Source organism: Cheilinus undulatus, linkage group 12 (assembly GCF_018320785.1).
Source record: "Cheilinus undulatus linkage group 12, ASM1832078v1, whole genome shotgun sequence".
Classification (NCBI taxonomy): domain Eukaryota; kingdom Metazoa; phylum Chordata; class Actinopteri; order Labriformes; family Labridae; genus Cheilinus; species Cheilinus undulatus.
The window spans coordinates 40665093-40687581 of NC_054876.1; positions in this window are offsets into that span (position 1 = coordinate 40665093).

Below are 22489 nucleotides of genomic sequence, written 5' to 3' on the forward strand. Positions count from 1 at the left end.
CCAACGTTATAAGTAGGCTACTGGAATTAATCCTCGTGCCTGAAGCACAAAAGGCTCGGTAACTAAATGCAAAAGATCTAAAAGATATTCATGCAACTTGCAAACTTGCCCACTCGCGGTATTTGAAGACGCGGCAGCTAGTGTGTTTACGTTTTCAGGTGTTCGTGCCTTGCCATAGTGCTGCCATGGTACGAGAGTTTGACTTGACACAGTTTGCAGTTGACTTGTTTCGCCAATTTGTTTTCTGTAAAATGTTCCCAAACTTTAGAAGCTTTGGGTCGGCTTTTTGGTGTGTTCTCTGTACTTTCCGCCATGCTTAACTTCTTCTTCTTAGTTTCTGTGAATAATGTAAACAGTGGGAGCGATACTGCCCCCACCACTTCCTGTAGTAAACTGCAAGTACAGATGAGTCCTTACCGGCTGGTACTAGATTTTACCAATATAAAAAACAATAATACGACGCGTCGACAAATTTTTATAGTCGACACAAACGATTATGTCGACGAATCGTTGCAGCCCTACATGAAACACAGCGCCAGCGCCAGCTCAGTAGGTAAAGGTTTAAACATGCAGCAGTCATGGAGCACCATTAACAATTGCTCCTAGCACAGAGACTGTATAAAATAAGGAAATAGTTTCAATGTTAGCACCCACTGGTCTTTGAACTGGAGATTTGAAGCCCGACAAACAATATCCTCTTATTGGGAATGCTGACTTTACATAACTTTACAGACAAAGAAGTGGAAATGAGCTTCCAGAACAAAAATTAGCCTCCTTACAAACAGTTACAACTTGCATGTCTGTCAGTCAGAGAAACCGTATCCCTAATTACCCATAACTCTTTGCTTAAAAAGAGCAAATGGATCCATGAGTGGCCACTTAGGGCTATTTCCTAAAGTGAGTCAATTCCCTACACTGAAGAAATAGACGAAGACTGAGTGGCATCAGCCATTTGGTCACTGAAGAGGGCTTTTGAAGCCAAGCCACAGCTTCTATAATGAAGCACATTCTCAAACTTACACTAGATCAACCTAAAAACACTACAGGTAAGGTTGTCAGAATTTCAATACTTTATTTTTTAATACCACAAGCTTTAAACAATACAACATCAGTTGTTTTTACTTTCGATAGTAAAGAAAGGACCAACATTTCTGAAGAAAAAAAAGATATAAATTTGTATGTATGTCAACATAAATGCAAGTGGAGAGAGAGTGGCATGCAGTGATGCGTGGTGAAATAAGTGAGAGTGCTGCTGTCCTGATGCTAAAACACAGTGGTGAGAAGGAGAGAGAAGATGTTATTTCCCGGTTGTTAGAAACACTGACTGGTGCAGAAGATGCACCTCTTTCTGCACGCAACGCGCCTTTCTGCTCTGGCCTCCATCAAAGCCTCTATTCTTTCTAACTATTTCATTTACTGGTCCACAAATATGTTTAATTAAGTCTCTTTAGTGTCTTTAAAGATGCATGCGCTAACCTAAGTGTCTGTTACAGACAGAGAGAGAGCAGAGGCGAGAGACAGAGAGATTTCCTTTGAGTAACAGGTTGCTTCAACAACTGTGCTTGAGGTCACCTCCGCTTAATTTAGTCACTGAAAACAAATACTCGCTTCAAAACACTGGATGGTTCAAAAGCATGACATAACAGGGGCGAAGTTCTTATTTACAGTCGATGATCTAAAAACAATCACAGCTATTTAGGCACAGTTTCCATTTTCACTGCTCCCTGAGGAAATAATATGATTCCTCCTGTGTATCTAATTTTTAAGCTTTTCTCGCCCATCTTATTGAACACAGCTCTAAGCTTCTGCTGAAATTCAGACCAAAACTGGAAAACTGATCAATGAGCTCAAAGTTACTGTAAATTACTCAATTAATGTGGTTGAATAAATAGTCACCTTTTTTGTTAACATAATTGACAAGACTACTCTTTTTATACACATTCCTGCTCTGTATAGATTAATCAAAAATATGTATAAGAAACACACATACAGTGTAAGCAGGTTCAGTCTGCATTCTGGATAGGCAGCCCGTCTCATAAAGTAGATGAATTGTAGAGTCTGACAGAAGCAGACAGAAATGACCTCCTGTATCACTCTTTTGCAGACTGAGGTTCAATCAGTCTGCTGCTAAAGGTAATCCTTGGCTTGGCTGACATGTTGTGTTCCTATTTTGATGAATTCATTTAGGACTAATCACTTTTAAATTGTGTACACGTCTTCTAAATTGCACAGCAACTTGGGATGCTGCTCTAAATGAAGCTATCCATGCATGACATTTCTGCTGTGTGATATACAGAGTTTGTTTGTTTGTTCTAACTCTGCCTGATCTATTATTTAATACATATATTTCATTTGAAGAAAGCATTATTCATCAGCAGCCAATGTATTAAATACTCTTTGATCACAGAATTTTCATAAATGTTTTTCTAAAGTATGTCTAAATCTTAGCCAAGCTTTTATACTCTGCAAATCATTTTAGAAGTTATTTCAAAAAGGAGTTAAATGATGCATGAAAATTGATGAGATCCATTGATATGAGTTAGATGACATTCATCCTCTTTAACCCTCCTAGGCCCCTAAAAAAAGTGCGACACCCAGGTCCCTAAGGGTAAAAAATACCCTCCAATAAAGAGTGCCATAAAGAAATTATGTATTAATGTATCATTCCATAAAGTAACTTCAGTTCTCACCAAGTATAATGAAAATTATCAGAGTTTCAAAATTTTAACCCTATAAATGCCAGTTTTTGTGATGAGAACTTCATTTTTTGTTAAAATAAAAAAATAAAAAAATTGAATTATTTTCCATCACATACATGCAAAACTGATTTTTTTTTGTTTGGAATTATCTGAGCCCAGGAGTGTCAAAGATTGGCATCAAGATTGATTTTTTAACAATTTGTAATATTTTCATAGTGCCCGATTGTATAAAAAGTGCGACACCCAGGTCCCTAAGGGTAAAAAATACCCTCCAATAAAGAGTGCCTTAAAAAAATGATGTATTAATGTATCATTTCAATTTTTTTTGCATAAACACCTCAAGTAACTTCAGTCCTCACCAAGCATAATGCAAAATATCAGCGTTTTAAAATTCTAACATATTAGTAAAAACTACCCTCTGCCAAAAAAGATATATGTATTAATGTATAATTCCAATGTTTTTTGTATAAACATTTTAAGTCACTTCAGCCATCACCACTTATAATGAATATTCATTCTGTTTCAAAATTTTAACCCCTTAAATGCCAGTTTTTGTGATTAGTACTTCATTACTTTTCAACCCTCCTGTGTCCCTAAGGGTATTTTTTACCCTTTTGGACTTTATTTTGTGGATAACTTTGGTTGTGTTGATGTATATGGCATACATTTTGCTGAGGGTGTGTATTTTGGGATGAATTTTGGTATTTCAGGAAAAATGTTTTTAAAGTCTTTAATTCACTGTGTAAAAAAAATAGTCACTGGGTGAGTCCCTAAGGGTATTTTTTACCCCATCTACTCTCATTATAAACACATTTTTGAATACACTGCCATTGCAGTTTGATGTTTTTTTCTTTTTTTCATTCCTTGGTGTTGAAATCCCTTCAAATTTTTATTTTTTATTTCTTTTTATTAGATGATATTTTCTCATATGCTGTATAGCCACCATTGTCAACATTTTTAACATTATCATTTTATATCAAGCACCGCAGACTAATAAAATAAACATTTAGAACAAAACTTATTTAGGTGTGCTCTAGGGATACCATAGTGTGGTATGAAAGTGTGCATTGAGGAATTGATATGTGTGTGTGTGTGTATGTGTGTGAAGCCCAAACACAGCCACTAAAATCATAGTCAGTACAATGTGAAATGATGAACCCTATTTTACCATGTTTGCATGATTTTTCAGATGGGTGTGGTTTGTAGGAGCAATGGCAGTGTACTAAAAAATGTGTTTATAATGGGAATAGATGGGGTAAAAAATACCCTTAGGGACTCAGGTGTGACTTTTTTATTTTATTTTTTTTTACACAGCAAATTAAAGACTTTAAAAATATTTTTTTCCTGAAATACCAAAATTCATCCCAAAATACACACCCTCAGCAAAATGTGTGCCATATGCATCAACACAACCAAAGTTATCCACAAAATAAAGTCCAAAAGGGTAAAAAATACCCTTAGGGACCTAGGAGGGTTAAGTTGCATTGCATAAGCCAAGACACAATACTTTGAGCACTTTATGTGTGGGCAATGATGCTTTCTATACAAAAAGTATTGCTGGATTTCATAGGTGGTAAAAGAAATCCCCACAAGCAAAGATGCAAGATTCCATCTCTGCTACAAGTAGGAAAAAACAGATGGCTACGTAATGAAAGGACTAAGATGGAAACTTAATAAAAACGCCTACACCAAAGGAAATGTGGGACCATAACAAGTCACAGGAGATAGAATTTAGTCTATTAGCAATGAGGTGGCTCTAAGTGGCCTGTATGTTCTTTACAATAATAACATAATTAACAAAAGAGACAGAATGGTTCAAATAGAGTGAATGTTCACACGACGGCATTTCCATCTATTATTATACAAAGTTATCTAATTTTAAGAGATGTTATAATAGTAATTCATACTAATCAATGACGTTCCCAGTGGACTATTTCCAAGTCAGATAAATGGAAAAGTTAATTCTGTATATCAGACTAGTTTGAAGGTAAGAAAACACTAAATTTATGAAAAAAACACAGTCAAAGTACCATCTATTCAAAATTGTCAGCAGGTAATCAGTATTATTCGGTTTGCAGAGTGTGGTTAATCTTAGCAGCACTAGCAGCACTTAAGGTCCTCCTTGCAGCTTAACATCCACACACCTGAGCTGAATGAGGTTATAAAATGCTGCAGTCTACATGACTAGATCAATGTCAGACACGCTGCTCCTACAAGACACTATCTTTTCACTGTGCTTGTATACATCTGCATAGTACAGCCAGGAGAGTAGGCCTATTAACCAGAGCTACTAACATCTATGGTTACAGCTCAGTGTATTGGCACATGGCTGTGTTGAAGCTTCAACATACCATTTGACACTGAAGGTCAAAATATAAACAATCCATTTAACTGACTAGTAATTCTGGTGGAAACTAGCGAGGGTGATGGTGCTAATTGTTTAGTCGACTATAAGCACAAATCCTACTCCTAACAGTAAGCATACCAAAACTTGTCCGCCAGCTGATGCTAAGTACCAGTTGTGTTAAAAATAATAATTTCCTTGATGCATTGTGATAAGGTTGTGGACGTTTCTGCATCACTGCAGAGGCAGATCATAACTGATGAAGACTGGCGCTGCTTGTGTATTTTCCTCATACAAATGATCCTACCATAAGTACTCAAATATTAGCCTGTTTTCCTTCCCAGTGGGGCTGCTTTCAATACATTCCAATGGAAGTCTATTTCAAATGGCCCAGCTTTGCCTGTCTTTGCAGTAGCACTTGTCACATGTGACAATACTCAACCATTCAGCTCCTGTGTTACGACTACACTGGTGCGTCAACTGATAAAAAATCTCAGCAGTCTGTTGAGTGCAGTCTGCTGACAGAAACATAGTGAAATAGAGCGAGTCAGGGAGAATTAAAAAGGAAGACAGTGAAAAAATGTTTTAATTTAGCAAACACTTTTGTCCAAAGTGATGGATGGACAGACTCTTTGGTATGTTTGTTGTACTCACCAGTGTCCCCACAGTTTAAAACCAGTGTGGCTAGTAAGTTTCAGCACCATCACGACTTTCAAATGCAGTAATGTCAAACATAACTGCGAGGAAAAAACACATCCATGGAGTGAACATATCATACAGTATGATGACATGGAAAATAAACAAACTAATGTGATCAATTCGACATCATCCTCCAATGTGTTGTTATATATAAAATGGAGGATGTATTGGATGCATTCTAATATCACATGCAATCAAATCTTTGGCCTGATAATTGTAATCGAATCAAATTGTGAGGCCTGTCAAAATGCACAGCTCTACTAAGAGCTTAGTGATTCACCAAAAATGTCATTAGCTATGATAAACTCCTGATTCTATATGATTAGCTACTTCAAATTGTTTATCACTGCAAAATTAGAAACAGAACCTGCCAAAACAAGCAAAGCTGCTGAAAGCAATCTGAGCTAATGTTAGGATCAGATCAGTCACAGCTCCTGTTTACATCCTTTTTCTTAAGAGCACAGGAGGCACAGATTTCTAACATAAATCTTCCTTATTCAGTGTTGTTGCAGGTTTTTTTCTTCAGGTCAAATGAATTTGTCTGACCTTGGATGATTCAGTTCCTTTTACAAATATGATTAACACAGCAGGAACCCTACAATAAAGCTACCATTGGTGGCAGATTAGCTTGTGTGAACTTAGGATGTTCATAAGCGTCTATTTCCCTATTCGGTTAAAAGCTCGTTTACATTTTGTTTAACCAACTAGTCTAAAGAGGAGAAAACCCCTTAGAAAACAGTCAAATTCATCACAGGGGTCATTGTGTCAGCAGGTGTGATGTTAGCCTGATATAGTCTCTACAGCATGGCTAGCATTAAAGCTAGCACCGCCCGCCTTCATTCCTCTTTGCAGATTACTATTGTGCTTTGATATCTGGCCTATTTTAACATCAGATGAGTGAGTTCAACCCTCGACAGCCTACATACCACTTTATTTCCATTTATTACTTCAGAAAACCGTCATAACGCGGTCTTCCTACATGTTAACCGCTGAGCTTCTCAAGTGCCAAAAAAAGGAAGGCAGCAGCCATTAACTGAAGCTACTGCATCCTCTAGTGGAGGGAGGTCCATCACAGTTTAAAATAGGGCCCTATGATTTCCGCGTTAACAGAATCGCGGAATTGGCCAATAAAAACGGGATTTACAATTTAATGCAGAAATTGCGGAAATTGAATGAATTTGACTGAAAATGCTGTGTTTTTTTAGAATGAGGAACGTATGTCTGAGGAATATTTCTGGGGGAACACTAAAGCGGGGCACAACTTGTGCCTCACTTCAGAAATGCTCACTCCGCCTCCTCCTAAACAATAAAAAGCATATCAAAGCAGCTGCACGGAACACTGGCAAACATCACGTAGCTCAACAAGGGGCAGTCCTGTGCAACATAATGTTGCATCTACAAGAAAACTCATCCGAGCTTCGAGTTATTTTACCTCACCACACCAGAGAGTCATGGAGAGAGAGAGAGGTGTGTCCGTGCCGGAGGCTCACAGCTGAAGTCACAACTTGAAGACCAACTCACCCCTCGGAGACTTCAAACCCGAGTCAGAGAGACTCAAGTTTTTACGAGGTCCCGTAGACTATACAATGTTATATTCGAGCATCACTTAGCTCAATAATTCCTTCAGAAGATACTGTAGTTCCCTTTGGTTGCTATTATTTGGTTGCTATATTGAGAGTAAATTAAAGTTTAGGTAACAGGTTTTCTTTGAACCATTTAACTTTAATGTGACCTTCTTATTAAGTTACTATGACTGTGTTTGAGAGAACAGAAAGATTTCTTAATTTACATTATAAACATCAGTTAGGACCTAGTGTGATTATGGATGGGTCTTAAAATGTTGGAAATATTTGACTGTTACACTGGTTATAGTTACTTTATATCAGGGTTATCCAAACAACAGCTCCCGGGCCAACTGTGGCCCTTTTTCAATAAATGTAAGGTTATTTTTATTTAATTAGTCAAAATTTTATTCATTTATATAAAAAAGACACTCTTTAATGGTACAATTAGTGGAAAGGTTAAAAAAAAACAGAATTTAAAACAGAAAAAAAAAAATACAGAATTTGGCAGAAACTAAAACGGATTTCATAGGGCCCTATTAAAAGAGCATTATAGACAGGGATTTCCAGCCCATGTAAAAAAAATTATAGGTAATTAGTTTAACCCACTAGTAAATCCCGCGCCGGCTACTTTGATAAACGATTTTAACCTCTTTACCGATTAACCGCATACATCCCTAGTGTGAACATAAACAATTAACACCTTGAAGTTAGTGGGACTCCAGAGGCACCAGCAGCTTCAAATACCTGTTTGCTGCTTTGTAATGACATTTTAGCAGCTGCTCTCTTAATCCGATGTATTTGTCCGTCAGAAACCTTCCTCATTATGCCTTTATCTGCATGAACCCATCTGTGCTCTGAATCAGCCACAAATGTCTTCTATGCTAACATGTAACTTTGCCTGTTAAGATGTTTTTGATTGAAATAGCTTTAGATTTCAGTAAATAAAACCTCCTAATGCTGCAAATTCAATGAATGACCATTTTCAGTTCTTTACAACCTATAAAAACTTTTAAAACTCTGTTTTGCATAATAATGTGGAACGGTGCATTTTGAGGTTTTTATTTTTTAAAAATAATGGTTATCATTATGAAGTTTGTTTCAAAACATTTGAATTATGCTCTAACAGCTGATAACTTGAAAAATATTCTGACTGTCAGTTGCATTAATATTTTGGAAAAAAAAGAGAAAAATGGCATTTGCATAATAATGTGGAAATCGGTGTATGTACTTTTCTCATACTCTCATACATACATATTTTGCTAGCTCTGGCTAATTTTACAGTGAGTTTAAGGAAAATTTTGAATTACCGAAAAACAGTTCTGTGCCCTTGTAAAGTAGTAGGTTATGTGTGTGCTGGATTTTATGTATGGTTTCAGGGATATTTTTGGTATTGGAGGCCACACCACTCAAAACCTAATGTAAGTTAATGAATAAAGAGTCACATCAGTTCATAAAAGATTGGCAATTTAGATCTGAATTGAATGTCGCTGATGTTCTTGCTTGTTCATTTGAACAAAGGGTGCAACTAACTGAAGTAAGAATTTAAAAGCTGCCAAAACATGACAAACAATCTGTTGCTGAGGAGAAATGTGCAGAGGTGGAACATGTCTGCTGAGGACGAAATGACAATAAAAATAATTCATGACTGGCAGATGATGCAGCCCACTCTGAGACAAAAGAGTCATGATTCAGAAACAACAGCTTCTGCAGCAGAGAGGTGAGAAGCTGCGTGAAAAAGCCAATCAATCAATGATCAATACTCTGAGGATGCAGTTGAAGTGGCCCTTCCAACAGACAGGAACATTGCGGACAGAATGATACAGTGTGTGATGCAGTGTTTCTAGTAGTGTGTATTAATCATCAGCTACACTTCAAACTCCAACGTGTTGATCCGAGATGACAAATAATTCATAATGCTTACTCTCTGCTCATTTCTGACTCTGCTAAGCTTGTCCTCAATGTTTCAGCCATTGTTTACTGAACAGTATTACAAGTCTGACATCTTGTGAAGTGAGAGACTTTGAAGGAGAGGCCAAAGCAGTGCTGAAAAAGCATTTCTAGTCCAGACCGCTCTATGATCTTTGCTGCAATTAAACAGAATACCATAACAAAGGCAGGAGTGAATGCACAAATCTAACTGCCTTTGCTTGATTTAGCTCTCCTAGCCTTTCTGAGCAGGTGTTAGAGCTGATCTGTACATGTCAACATTGATTTCCTTCTACCAGAGTTACGTGGTAATGTAAAGTACACTGGCAGAAGAACCACAGTTAATATAATGGTGTAGTAGCAGAAATCTGACATGACTGCCAAACTGATGTACAGCTAACAAGCACCAGTGTGTCTGTATAGCAGATGCTTACAGTGGTGATGTGACAGGAAGGATGTGTCTAGCTGCAACAAGTAGTGACAACTACAGGAGTACAGTAGCAAATGGGGGAAAGAATTACTAACAAGAAGGTGCCCTAAAGTCAAATGTGACATTCTTGCAAGTTAAGGGATAGTAAGGTATTTATGAAGTGGTTTTATAAGAGGTACTTCATCAATAAAAAGTATATAAAAGCTAGATGCTAGTTAGCATGCTTAAGAGGAAAAAACTGAGCTGGAATAACAAACTTTACAGCCATTGCTCTGCTGTGTCAACCGGATAATCTTGAAAAACATGTCGCCAAAAATCCTCTCAAACTTGGATGCAGGAATATTAGAATTCCCAAACTATCAGTATATTCAACAATATTCAGGTTGAGTTGTAATACTCCAGGTTGTTTGCTGTCACATGATCCCCGTGACAAGTGAAAGTCAGATGGGAGTCAAGAAGTGGAGAACACTGATTAGGAATCAATGGGAGGGGAGGAAAGTTAGTACCTTAAAGCTCTATATGGGCCTGACAGGAATTATGATAAAAATACAATAATTATCCCTACACTTAATAAAAAGGTGATTTTTCCCAATGGTTAACTGATTTGCCTTAAGTGGAGGTGATTTATAACACAAATTGCTTTTTTCTGCAGACATGCTACTACACAACTAGACAGATGAAGGCAGACAACAGTCCTGAGGAGTCTTACAGTGCTAAGAGGCTAGCTATGGCTCTTTAACAGAGTTTCTCCCTTGTTATGGAGTAACTATGCTTTTAATCACAACAGTAAAATACTATTAAGAAAATAAACCTTGTTGGGTAAGTGACAGAGTAATTATTAGGGGTGTAACGGTTTTTGTATTTGTCCCAAACCAGCACGGTTTGGAGGTCAAAGTTCAGTGCACACTGTCACATGATGAATACGTCCAAATCATTAAGAAAAATTAAAGAAAAGAAATGTGACAGTTTTTAACCCTCAAACTTGGTGGCCACAATGCTGCTAAGTGTTAGCTAACCCTTGTTAAGCTTTCTTAAAGTAGGGCTGGGTATTGCAACTGATTGTCTGAATTGATTCTGATTTACAACATCTTGATTGGATTTGATTCTATATCGGTTTGGGGTTTCCTTCCTCTTTAATGTAGCACACCAGACAATCACCTGTATTGTGTGAATCATCCCAGTGTGTAGCAGCAGTGGCTTAAGTGCTCTCCACTGAGTCGGCTGTAGAGCTCAGGTGCCCGCCCTGCACCAGCAGAGTTTTAAGTTTGAGGAAGAGATATCCAGCTTGTATTGATAATGCGAATAGATATCCAAAATAAGATGATTGGGCATAAGATTCAAACCTTGAATCTGAGCCTCAAGGTTTTAAGAAGCGAGTGCAGGTCACATTTCAAGCTACATGGGTGACGTATGTCCAAGACTGGTAGCACGTGGAGCCACCAGGAGAAGGAAAGGGCATATATTAAAAGATCAATCTTCAGATTACATTAATCCAATTTAATAAACCTCCAAATGTCTTGACTAACCATGACCAAGCAAAGCCCCCGTCCTCTGGAACAACTTCCCTAAAAACATCCGCTACACTCCATCTTCCGACATCTTAAAAAAAAACACCTGTTCACAATGGCCTACAGATGCCTAAATCTACCCCCCTCTAAACACTCGACTTAGTGTTTGTCTTTTGTGTCGTGTCTTGTTTCCTGTTCTTCTGAAAAGCGACCTTGGGTCCCATGAAAGGGGCTATATAATTCAAAGCTATTCTTATTATTATCAAATGGGGGTGAAACGGTTCCTCGAATTATTCAGGTGGTTCGATTCAAGCAAAGCCTCGAGGCAGATTAGCTGCCTCGAGGCTTCGCTTAAATCAGTCCTGTATCCATGTACGCCCATGCTGTAATCTTGGACACTGTGCTGTGTGCATGCTGTGTTTCACACGGACAGCTATTTGTGTGGCACTTGTTTTCACTGTCACGATAACGTAACACGCATGATATGAGGCGTGAAAATCACGAAGGAAGAGAAGTTGATGTGGTGATGTTTACAGGCACTGGTCCTGTGTTTTTATGCAGTCACTGGCCGTGGCTTTATGGCAGATATGGCACTACACCTACACCGGTGAACCTACGCAGATCTCCAAGTTTACACGCTGCCTGCATGACTCGCTGGAGTGAGACAGTGTCAGTCTGTGTCTGCAGACTTCAAGGAATTTTACAAACTTCTCTGATTGACGCAATGATTCACAGAAGACAGTCAGGCTTCACCATTCAAGTCCTCTTTTGGTGCTTTCCCTTTCTCTTGCTCCCTCTCTCTCTTCTGTATGCACATGTTATACATTTAATGAAAAAATTATTTAAATTCAGCGCACTAACATCTTGATTGAATTGACACCAATTAAATAGAAACACGCTATTGCCACAGACAGTGACTGAGAGAGAGACTAAATGGGTTAAAGTTCATCATCATATAGTCAGGACTCAACAGGTCATAGAAGCAGCTTTTTCCCTTAAAATGTGTTCTCCATGTCAGTGGATGGTCTTAAAAGGTCAGATTTTTATGGTGGATGAACTCAAAAACAAAAAAGTGCAAAAATTAAAAGTGAACACCCTTTAAAAAAAAATAGACCATATTCCTGTAATCTAAAGGTTCACCTTTCAGACATCATCAGACCACTGTGTGAATGATGGAACTTTATTCTTGCTAGAATGTGAAATATTACATTCATGCATAAAGTAGAGGATGTTAAAATGATGAAGTGTCCCTTTACTTTAATGACAAATTGGAAAATAAAAATAAACTATTCTAGGAGAAATATAGTGTTGGCCCCCAAAATTTCCTGGGAGAGGATCCCTAAAACCCCAAATATTGCATAATGTAATATCATTTATTTATCATTCTGTCCTTGTAACTTTAAGAAATGTAAACTGTCATCAGAACATAACTGCACTTTGTAAACTTTATTTTCTTTGGAGAATCTGTTAATAACCATTTTTAATAAAGAAGTAGTACACTTAAGGGACCCAGCTTCTTTTCTCATTTGTCTAGTACTACTCTTGAAAAAGCAAAAGTGACTGATTAAAAAAATGCAATATTTCTTATTAGAGTACTCAATTAATCGCCAGAAGAATCGAAAGAGTACTCGATTACAAAAAGAATCTATTACTGCAGCCCTATTATTGAACCCAAATGATGTGAGGCAGTGAATTTCCAATCCTGGCATCTTTGTCTCTTTTCCATTGAACTCATATGTTGCATCAAAATAATGCATTTTTCTGCTCAAAACTTAGGCTAACTCTTCTCCTATAACTGTTACATTGCTAAAATTATTTAAAGAGTTAGATTTTTAAGTATTAAGGTGAAACAGAACAACACACAATAACATTTCTGCAAAAACAAAAAAAAAACAAACAAACAAAAAAAAAAGATGCAAAATAGCCTAAATATGGCGCAGCCACTGTCTGGGGCCATTTAAATGGTTTCACAAACAGTGATATTTCATTGTCAGTCAAAGATGTGGATCAAGACAAGAAAAGTATTTTACAATCAACATATGAGAAATACTGTTTAAGAGATTAACTGAAAGGGGTTGTTAAACTATATAAACAACTGGCTGAAGCGTCAAGATAGGCTTGTGAAAGTTAAGAATAATGTTCTCCATTTTAAATTTTCCAAACAGGTAGCCAAGCCTTTAAAGAACTATTCAACAGACTTGTTTGGAGACCAAAAATTATAAGCAAAGTTTTTCTCTTTTTGGACATTACAAAGTCCATCACAGATATCATGGGACTATTTAGTCAGTTACATTGATAAAACAGTTTCTTAAAACAACTAAAATATAATTTGACCATTCAGTTACTTAAGTGATTGGATTACTTGAATTAGAGCAAGATTTGATGTCTTCACAGTACGGACCAGAAATATGTATTCATTATACTGGCCTCTGGTCTTGATCAGGTGTGTATAAAGCAGACAGAGATGGAAAAAGTAGTACTGGGGCTTTCATGGGAGCGACACTAATGTGGGGTCACTTCAGTACTAACACGGCAGCACTCACATAAGCCACATAGAGTTCACTGAGCAGCACCATGGACAGCTCCTGTGTTGCAGCACTGAATCAAACCAGGCAGCAAACCCTTCTTAAGACCAATCAACTGATTTAAAAAAAGACAAATCTACTTATATCTATGGAGGTAGAATCACTAATGGATAATGGTGAGCCAGCCTACACTTAAAACAATTTTCTCCTTTCTCACAGCTATAAAAAGGGCAGCCTGTTACTTTAAATGTATTATTCTGAGTATGAGGTTGCCATGCAGTTGCTAGTGACTCTAGGCTACTTCGTTTCTCTAGAGAGACTGTTTCAGTCCAAATGTATAGCATGCATGCATGTTTCAACTTCTATAAAAAAATACAAAGGATAAACAAGTGTAAATCCAGGTGTTACATCCTCTAATATCAAAGAATGATGCAAATATCAGGCTGTAATGGTAGACAATGAATAAAAGAAACTGCAGCTGCACTTGTGGTACCTAAAAAGAAAATTACATTGAGTTGTTGTCGAGGAAAACATTATTTCCTTCCCTGATTAGATATCATGATTATAACTGCTCACAAAGCTGCATCCCCTCATTACGGTGCACAGCGGGCAGCGGCAGATTCTGGCAGAGTTCTGGTCAGAGATCAGGGTGGAGTGTGTTCAGGGGAGTTGGTGTTGGTGGTGGAGGGTGGAGTGACTGATTGAGTCTGCTTCTGCTGACAGACTGATTACACTCCGAGAAGTGAACAGTGAGCAGTAATGCACCAGTATACCGGGGAGAAAGAGAGAGATAGGAAGAGAGAGGAAAGAAAAAAGGCAGGGAGGGGTGCGCCAGACCATCCCTCATCCACCCCCACAGCCCCCCCTCACCCTCCTGCATCAGGGAGGAGGGCTATCCCAGCCTCCCATCCTCCTCCCAGCATCGTGATCTCCTCTCTGCAGTATCTTCTCCTGCTGCCAGCTACTGTAGGCTTGGCCATGACATACGACACTTGCACTGCAAGTCACTTTTCTCTGCTTACAATACCACTCCACTTCATTTCTTCACTTTAATCCTTGTTATCACAAATTTGTTCTATACATTTGAGAACCCAGTAACCTCCCATGAGGCAGCTCTAACAACAAATTGTTAAAAAATGAAGTCCACAAGATACTGGTTTCCTTTGAACTTATTACAGGGGTCAAATTTAATCCAGTTAAAAGTGATGCATACATTTCCTTGTGTTTTTTAATGCAAAATAATGCCAAAAAGACACATATTATAGTGAGAATTTTGGGTTTTTAATCTTAATTTAAGAAGATCAAAACTGAGGATTGTAGAGGAAGATCAGAAGCAGAGGAGAGTCCCTAAACTGACAACAACTTGTGCCATGGAGCACTTTTGATCAGAATTGGTGCTGGAGAGCTACTCGAGAAAAGATAAATCTGATAAGTTTAGCAATAAATTGGAAGACATGTAGTTTAACTGTGAATGTATCGAGGTAACAGCAGCAAGGATAAAATCTTCTATTAAATCAGCTACTGTTAGTAATTTGTATTGATTTTAGACCCTGTAGAGATCCCTATTAGACCTGCCAGGAGTCTCAAGACTCCACTTTTCAGAACATTATACCTGGCATGAAGCCTAAACTAGAGCTTACACATGGGCATAGACTATTAATGTGCATTCATTCCCCTCTTGGTGCTCTGCAGAACAACACATTCCTGAGATTATTAATTCATTGCTCTTGATGCGGAGGAAAACAGCCTCCACAGCATCACAGAGAGGCACAAAACATGACTCAAGAACAACCTAACAAGTCTTGGTGACAGCAAAACTTACCAAACCGTAAGTCTCCCGATAAGAACACTATACTCATGAGTGATATCATTATTTATTTAAAGCAATGTGTCGGTTTAAGGTCTAAAAGTATGAGCCTGCAGATATCACTGCTCTTGACTGCTCCACTGATGTTGTTATTTTCAGATATGGCTTCCATATAGACTAAAAGCAACTGTGGCTTGATTTGCATTGAAATTATATAAAATATCAAAATATGAAATGATGAAGACCTTTGTCACAGCCAATAAACGCGAATGTTTGCCAAGAAATATGTAAACAAGCTAAGCAGCGTACAAACAGAAGCCGTAGAGCAGTAACAGCGATTATGATGTCCGTTATATGCCGCTATTTTTGCGCAAACTAAACACGTATAGACCATTTTACCCCAGTCCAACACGGTGGTTTGATAAATATTTCCTTAACCCCCACCTTCACCTCACGTTATCAGCCCAGCCACCCCGCACACAGAGGCCATATCAATCAGACAGCTACGGCAACTAAGTAATAGGATCTCGGATCTCCTGAGATTTAACAAGCCGCTTCGAGCGGCTAGCCGACCGCCGCCTCTCCATCTCCAACAGCCCGTTAAAAGCACCTGCCTACCCGGAAAGGAAGCAGTATAAACCGGTTTGACGGTTAGCACGGTTACCTGAACTGAGGCCTCTCCCGTGCCAACGTGGTTCTCTCTCGGGTCCGCCTCCGGGGGTCCAGCCGGTCCGGCTCACTCTCTCCTGGGGCTGCTGGGAATCCTCACCACGCTCTCCCTGCCTGGTCCGCTGACGGAGCTCCTCTCTCCTCACCCGAGCGAGCTGCGTCAAGCCCACTGAAGAAAAAGGCGGGAAAACAGGAAGCTTTGTGCTCTGGTTGTGAAAATAAAAAGTCCTACTGAAGGAAATCCCACTCAAGATTTATTAGCAACTCAGGGGCGGTTTTAGTTATCTGGAGGCTTGTGTTAAAGACTGACATAAGGCCCTTCTCCATTTAGCTAAAACAATCATAGAGACTGAACCAAATATTTAGAGGCATTTTTTTTCTATCGTAACAAAGTCTTCTAGCATCGTTAGCATGTTGTTGAAGCTAGTTAATCAGGTCAACTTGATATATATATTACTCACTATCGTCCAATACCATTCTTCTGCCACAAAGCACACATTTATATCAAATACTGGCAAAAATTCAATATTGTGCATCCCTAATATAGTAACGGGCAAACACAAAAATCCGCCTGTTTGAAGCTAACTGGGGGGCAAGGCCCTGAAAATCAGCACTGATATGATTCATGCATGGGCATAAGGCTGTACACAGCCATGCAGTTTTATTTATTTGATTTTTTTTTTAACATCTGCTGTGATGTTGATTTATAGTATCCAAACTCCCTGCTGAGGCAGAATGATACACATTGTGTAATGTCACTGTGATGTTGTACCTATAATCAGCACTTACAGAATGCTTTTCGTCCAATCAGAATACTCAGTCAGAGCCAATGTTGTATGTATATAATACGTTGTATCTTATAGCCACCCCTAAATGGAAGAAAAATCTGGTAATACCTGGAAGTGTTACTGATAAATTAATCGTCAAATTCATTATCGAATGTGTCTGGAAAAAATTTCGAAAAGCTTACATTTGATAGAACTTAAAACTACAGATTCTGACGATGCTTCATTAGTTTTATTTTGAAGGAAGGGATAGGAAGTCTCTTACATGGTAAGTAAATAACACCGGTCCTCAGCACAACCGCGAGAGGAGGCTGCGCGCCGATGGGGGGTTGGTGTGGAGGTGGAGGTTGAAGGCAGGGGATTGATGCAGACTGAGCATGCGCACAGTTAAGAGGCCTGCTGTAATCCCCTTTGTCACAAATAACAAGAGGATGCAATATGCTGTAATTAAGACAAAACTATCCACCTAATTACAGTCTCCCACTTTCAACGATAGCTACGTATAACCCCTGAGACTATATAAGAGAAAAAAATAACAGTTTAATTTCATATTTCTGCATAAGATAAAATCCACTAATATCAGCAAAAACAACATGTACCTAAATATGAACCTGAAACACTTTCTGATTAATAAATGTTAGTCATTGTGAAGAAAATTTTAGCAGTTGAATGTCCTTAAAAATTCATTACTGGTATGAAAATTATTTAGCTCTCTTGCTTTGGTGGAAATATCAGTACGATACATTTTAAGTAAGTGCAAATACCCACTGACAATAAAAAAGCAGGCTTTGCAGGAAGCTGTAGGGAGGGAATTCATTTGTTTAAAAGCCACTGCTAAGGAATGAAAGAGTACGTATATTACAAAAGACCAAGATTTGTTCATTTTAAGAATAGAAGTAAAAGCAGGTCAACAAATGTATAACACAAGCACAATAATTCTACATATTCTTAACAAGTGCAAAAGTTTAATTCACAGCACTGAGCGGAAAGAGTTTTTTTCTGTCATTAAACCTTCTGGAGTAGTTTTTAAAATAAGTAATTTCACCTTTACTTAAGTATATTTTGAAGGAGGTATTGTACTTCACTACATTTGAAATAGCACCCGTTACTGAGAAAAAAAAAGACATAAACGTAAATCAAGGAGGTCTAAGCTTTCTGTCAAAATTGTAAAATGTATAGACAATTACCTTTTACTTCTAATTAAGTAAATTTTAAACAAAGTAACTTCTGGTTATGAATGACAACATAAAAACGTAAGTCTATGAAACTGTCAGGAGTTAATTTAGGCTACACATGAAGTTGTATTTGGTTGGCTAGCTAGCAGCAAACGGTAGCTGATATTAGCTTAAAGCATATAGCATATAATGAAAGCTGCTTACATTTATCAGCTGCAAGTTGTGGTATTAATGAAGCTCCTTATGGCAGTCGTCTTCGTTCCCGTCCTCATTATCCTCCAGAGCAGAGACTCCAACCAAATTTAGCGTGAAAATTCTTGGAATACAACATAGATTTAACGCTTCATTGTCGCCGTTAACTATTTTCCCTCTCGCTTTTTAAAGTTAGAGTAGCCTACATAATTAGCTCGACAGCATGAACTTGTTATAAATGAGTCAGCTATTCTACAACTGAATTTACTTGAAAACTAGAAACTGTTGGAGTAACATACTCTGCATTTATGTTTTCCCACTCTGCACTAACAGTAAGAACCTGGCTAGCAAATCTCATGACAAGCGGCAGGGGGCAACGGTGATCAACGGTTATTAGGTTCTCAACGGTTATTAGGCTATCAACGGTTATCAACGGTTATTGCGTTTTCAACGGTTATCAACGGTCATTCCGGTTATCAAAGACTGTCACTCAGAATACTGAGATGTCACAGGAACAACTACAGAAAAAATTAATTCATTCCTAATAAGTAACTAATTTTTTTTTTTTACAACATACAAGCCAAATCAATTCTCCCAATATATAAAAGCCAACAAGTTCTGTCTTCAATGTTTTAATCACAAAATTAGTCAAATGAGTACTTTTAACTTCAAAGCTACTGTAAATATTATTAATTTTGATTAAGATTAATGTATCAAATTCTGACCATTGCATGTCACAAAATATAACATTAAAACTGACATTAAAATTATCAAAATTTATCTGTTTCTATTCAAGCTCTCATAGTTTTCCTGTCTTTATTTTCAAACACTTATCAGGTCTGAATCTAACAACCAATCAGCAACAAGCAATGCTGAATGTGATATTTTTAAAGAATTCTTCAGCCCTTGTTTAAGAATAAAAGAAAGTTCAGGAATAATCACATATCAAATCGCAATGTCAAGGGGGGGGGGGGGGGTTGAGTCGCAATTAGATTATTTTCCCAAATCGTTCAGCCCTAGTGCAGACCAATATTAACATATTTACAAAAATGTGTGTTCAGTGTAAAATGCCTGGAAATTCAAACCGTTTTGTGAATTTGAATTGTCAGTTGGAGGGTGAGCAGCACTCAAAATTAAAAAAAATATTGCCATGCAAAAAAACAACAGTAATAAGAAAACTGAATGGCTGATAACAACAGGAATGTATAGATACAACAAACTGTGCCTGTTTGTTGCAACAACACAACAAAAATGAAATAATTGAATCACCCCCACACTGGGAATAAAATTCTAATCCACAGCCTTATAAATTGCAAAACCACTCATGTCATCTACATGTTACCATGTCCCTGTGGCTTAGACTACATTAGACAAAGTAAACAACCCCTAAAAAATGGCTAACAGAGCACAAAACATCAACCTGTGCAGATTTCCAAACATTAGATAGAATCCAGTCATGGTTCACCCTCCTCATTATAGTTCTGTGGGATTCAGAAAATTGCAATGCATATTAAGAGATGTGATACACTCCTCTCCAAAAGTATTAGAAAAGTGACACCAATTCCTTTTACTACTTGTTTTCCCTGAAACAACTGTTAGTGACATCAGCAACAACCTCTAGAGGACAGGAGTGAAGGTATCACCATCTACTGTTCACAGAAGACTTCATGATAAAAGTACAGAGGCTACACCAGAAGATGCAAACCACTCATTAGCAAGAAGAATAGGAAGGACGGTTTTATGGACTGATGAGACAATGATAAACCTTTACCAAAGTGATGGAAAGGCTAAAGTTTGGAGAAAGAAAGGATCTGCTTAAGATCCCAAACATACAAGCTCGTCTGTGAAACACAGTGAAGGTAATGTCATGGCTTGGGCTTGCATGGCCTCTTCTAGGGCAAGCTCATTAATCTTCATTGATGTAACACATGATGGCAGCAGCAAAATGAACTCAGAAGTCTACAGAAACATTTTGTCTTACCAAAACATCAAAGGAGCTCATCAGGGGCAAGAAGTGGAAGATTTTAGACTGATCCAGTCAACCTCCAGACTTAATCCCAGTAGAACATGCATTTTACCTGCTAGAGAGGAGACAGAAGGGAGTAACCCCCCAAAACAAACAACAACTGAAAGCGGCAGCGATGAAAGCCTGGAAAGAATCTCAAAAGAAGAATGCAAAAGTTTGGTGATGTCAGTGGGTCACAGGCTTGACGCAGTTGTTGCAAGCAGAGGATTTGCAACTAAACATTAAGCCTTATTCACTTTAATCAATCTGTTCCAATACTTTCACTCACCGAAAAATTTGTGTCATATTCATCTTTTAATGCAAAGCCAAATGTTTCAAATCTACAGCAAAAATGAAGGAATTAGCCTCACTGTTCCAATACTTTTGGAGGAAATGGATCTTGAAGAGAGATGTTTTGGATTCATACTCTCAGTACAATGATGGGCTCAATGATGAATTCAGTTTAAATGTTTCTTAGAGTAGGACAACTTACAATACCTGTTTCACTGTTAAGTGGCATGTAATGAACAATCCTGGTACTAACTGATTTGTAGTTTTTGTGTTGTGGAAGTTAACCTGGTTGTGATTTGTCATCAGCTCCTGCAGATTTAACTATGACATAGAGGTAATTGGTTCTAGACTAATTGGACACGGCTTCCAGGTGAGTAATGACTTTGGTCTTGCAATTCTTATAAAAGGAAACCTGTACATCCAGAAAGCACTATGATGAGGGCCTTGAATCTGAATTGTGTTGGTCTAAAGGTGTTGTTTTAAAAAAAATCAATATATTATTTAAAAGTATGGTAAAAATGTAATTTTTCACTTCACTGCATATCATGAATTATACAAGTGCTGGCCAACACTGAATGGTGTGATGGTAAAAACACAAAAATTGCAAAATAAGAATCAATGAAATACATTTTCTCACAGTGAGTCAATCATTATCAAAAAATGTATTTCATTTAATTTCTTAGATCCTTCAGATGGACCCTTCACCTTTCAGTTAAAGCAAGAAAGGAAACAACATGAACATGCAAAGCTTGTTCTTCAGCGATCCTCAAATGCAGAAGCAGAGAGAGAGAAATTTAGGGAGAAATAACTATGCTTACTTTTACATTCAAAGTCAGATTTGGTTCAGCATTACTCTGGTGCCATCTGCTGGTAAGCCACCATTAAATCCTCCTCCTGTCTCTGATTTTGAGTAAGATGATGGAAATGATGGTCTGCAGAGCTATGCAGGGGTTTGCATGGTCACCTAACTCAAAGATTTGTGGGAAGGCAGAATACTTTTTGGGAGTTTGCATGTTCCTCAGGCTTCCGCCCACAATCCAGAAACACCTTACTTATTTTTAGTTTTTTTTTTTGTTTTTTTTTTAGTATGCAAGTATACACACCTTTAATGGTGCAACTAGATTTTACTCACTTTTGCTCTCAGCATCTTATTTAAGATCTCTCTTTTTATTACGCTTCAGTACTTCTCAACACCAGCGATCATTAAAAAAGAGAATGGATCATTTATAAATATGCAGTGCTGAAAAATATCAACCTGTTGGAAATTTTGAAACCTTAATTTACATATTGCACATGTGCTGTTACCCTCAGAGGAGCATGGACCCCACAGCTTTAGGGACGGTCAGGTTCCCAGAACCTTTAAGTCTCTGAGGGTAACAGCAGATGTGGTTACTGTTCACCTCTGAACCACCTGCTGGTTAAAATAAGAACTGTGCTCACTGAATTCAGAGGAAACAGCTATGCAAGAGGGGGAAGAGTAAATGCAAATGTAAATCTGATTAATTACTGACAACAAATTAATACTGTAGACAGTGACCACTTCTATGATATAAAAGTCCAGTTTTTCCAAAGTCCTTTCAGTGTGGGTATCTATAACCATTTCTTAACCTACAGCCCAATCCTTCTAAAGGGGAACTTTTAGCCTCTTTAGACTGTTTCTTTGACAGTGTATGCTTGAAGAAAAAGTTGTTTGCAAGTTCTAGCCCCCTTAGGACATAAAACTTTAATAAATGAACTTACATTTTCATGAAAGAATATAAAAATTGTGTGGATTTTTTTGCAATTATGTATTTCAAAAAGTGAAGCTTTCATATATATTGTGAAATTATTTCACATTAAGTGAAATATTTCAAGCCTTTTTATATCTTG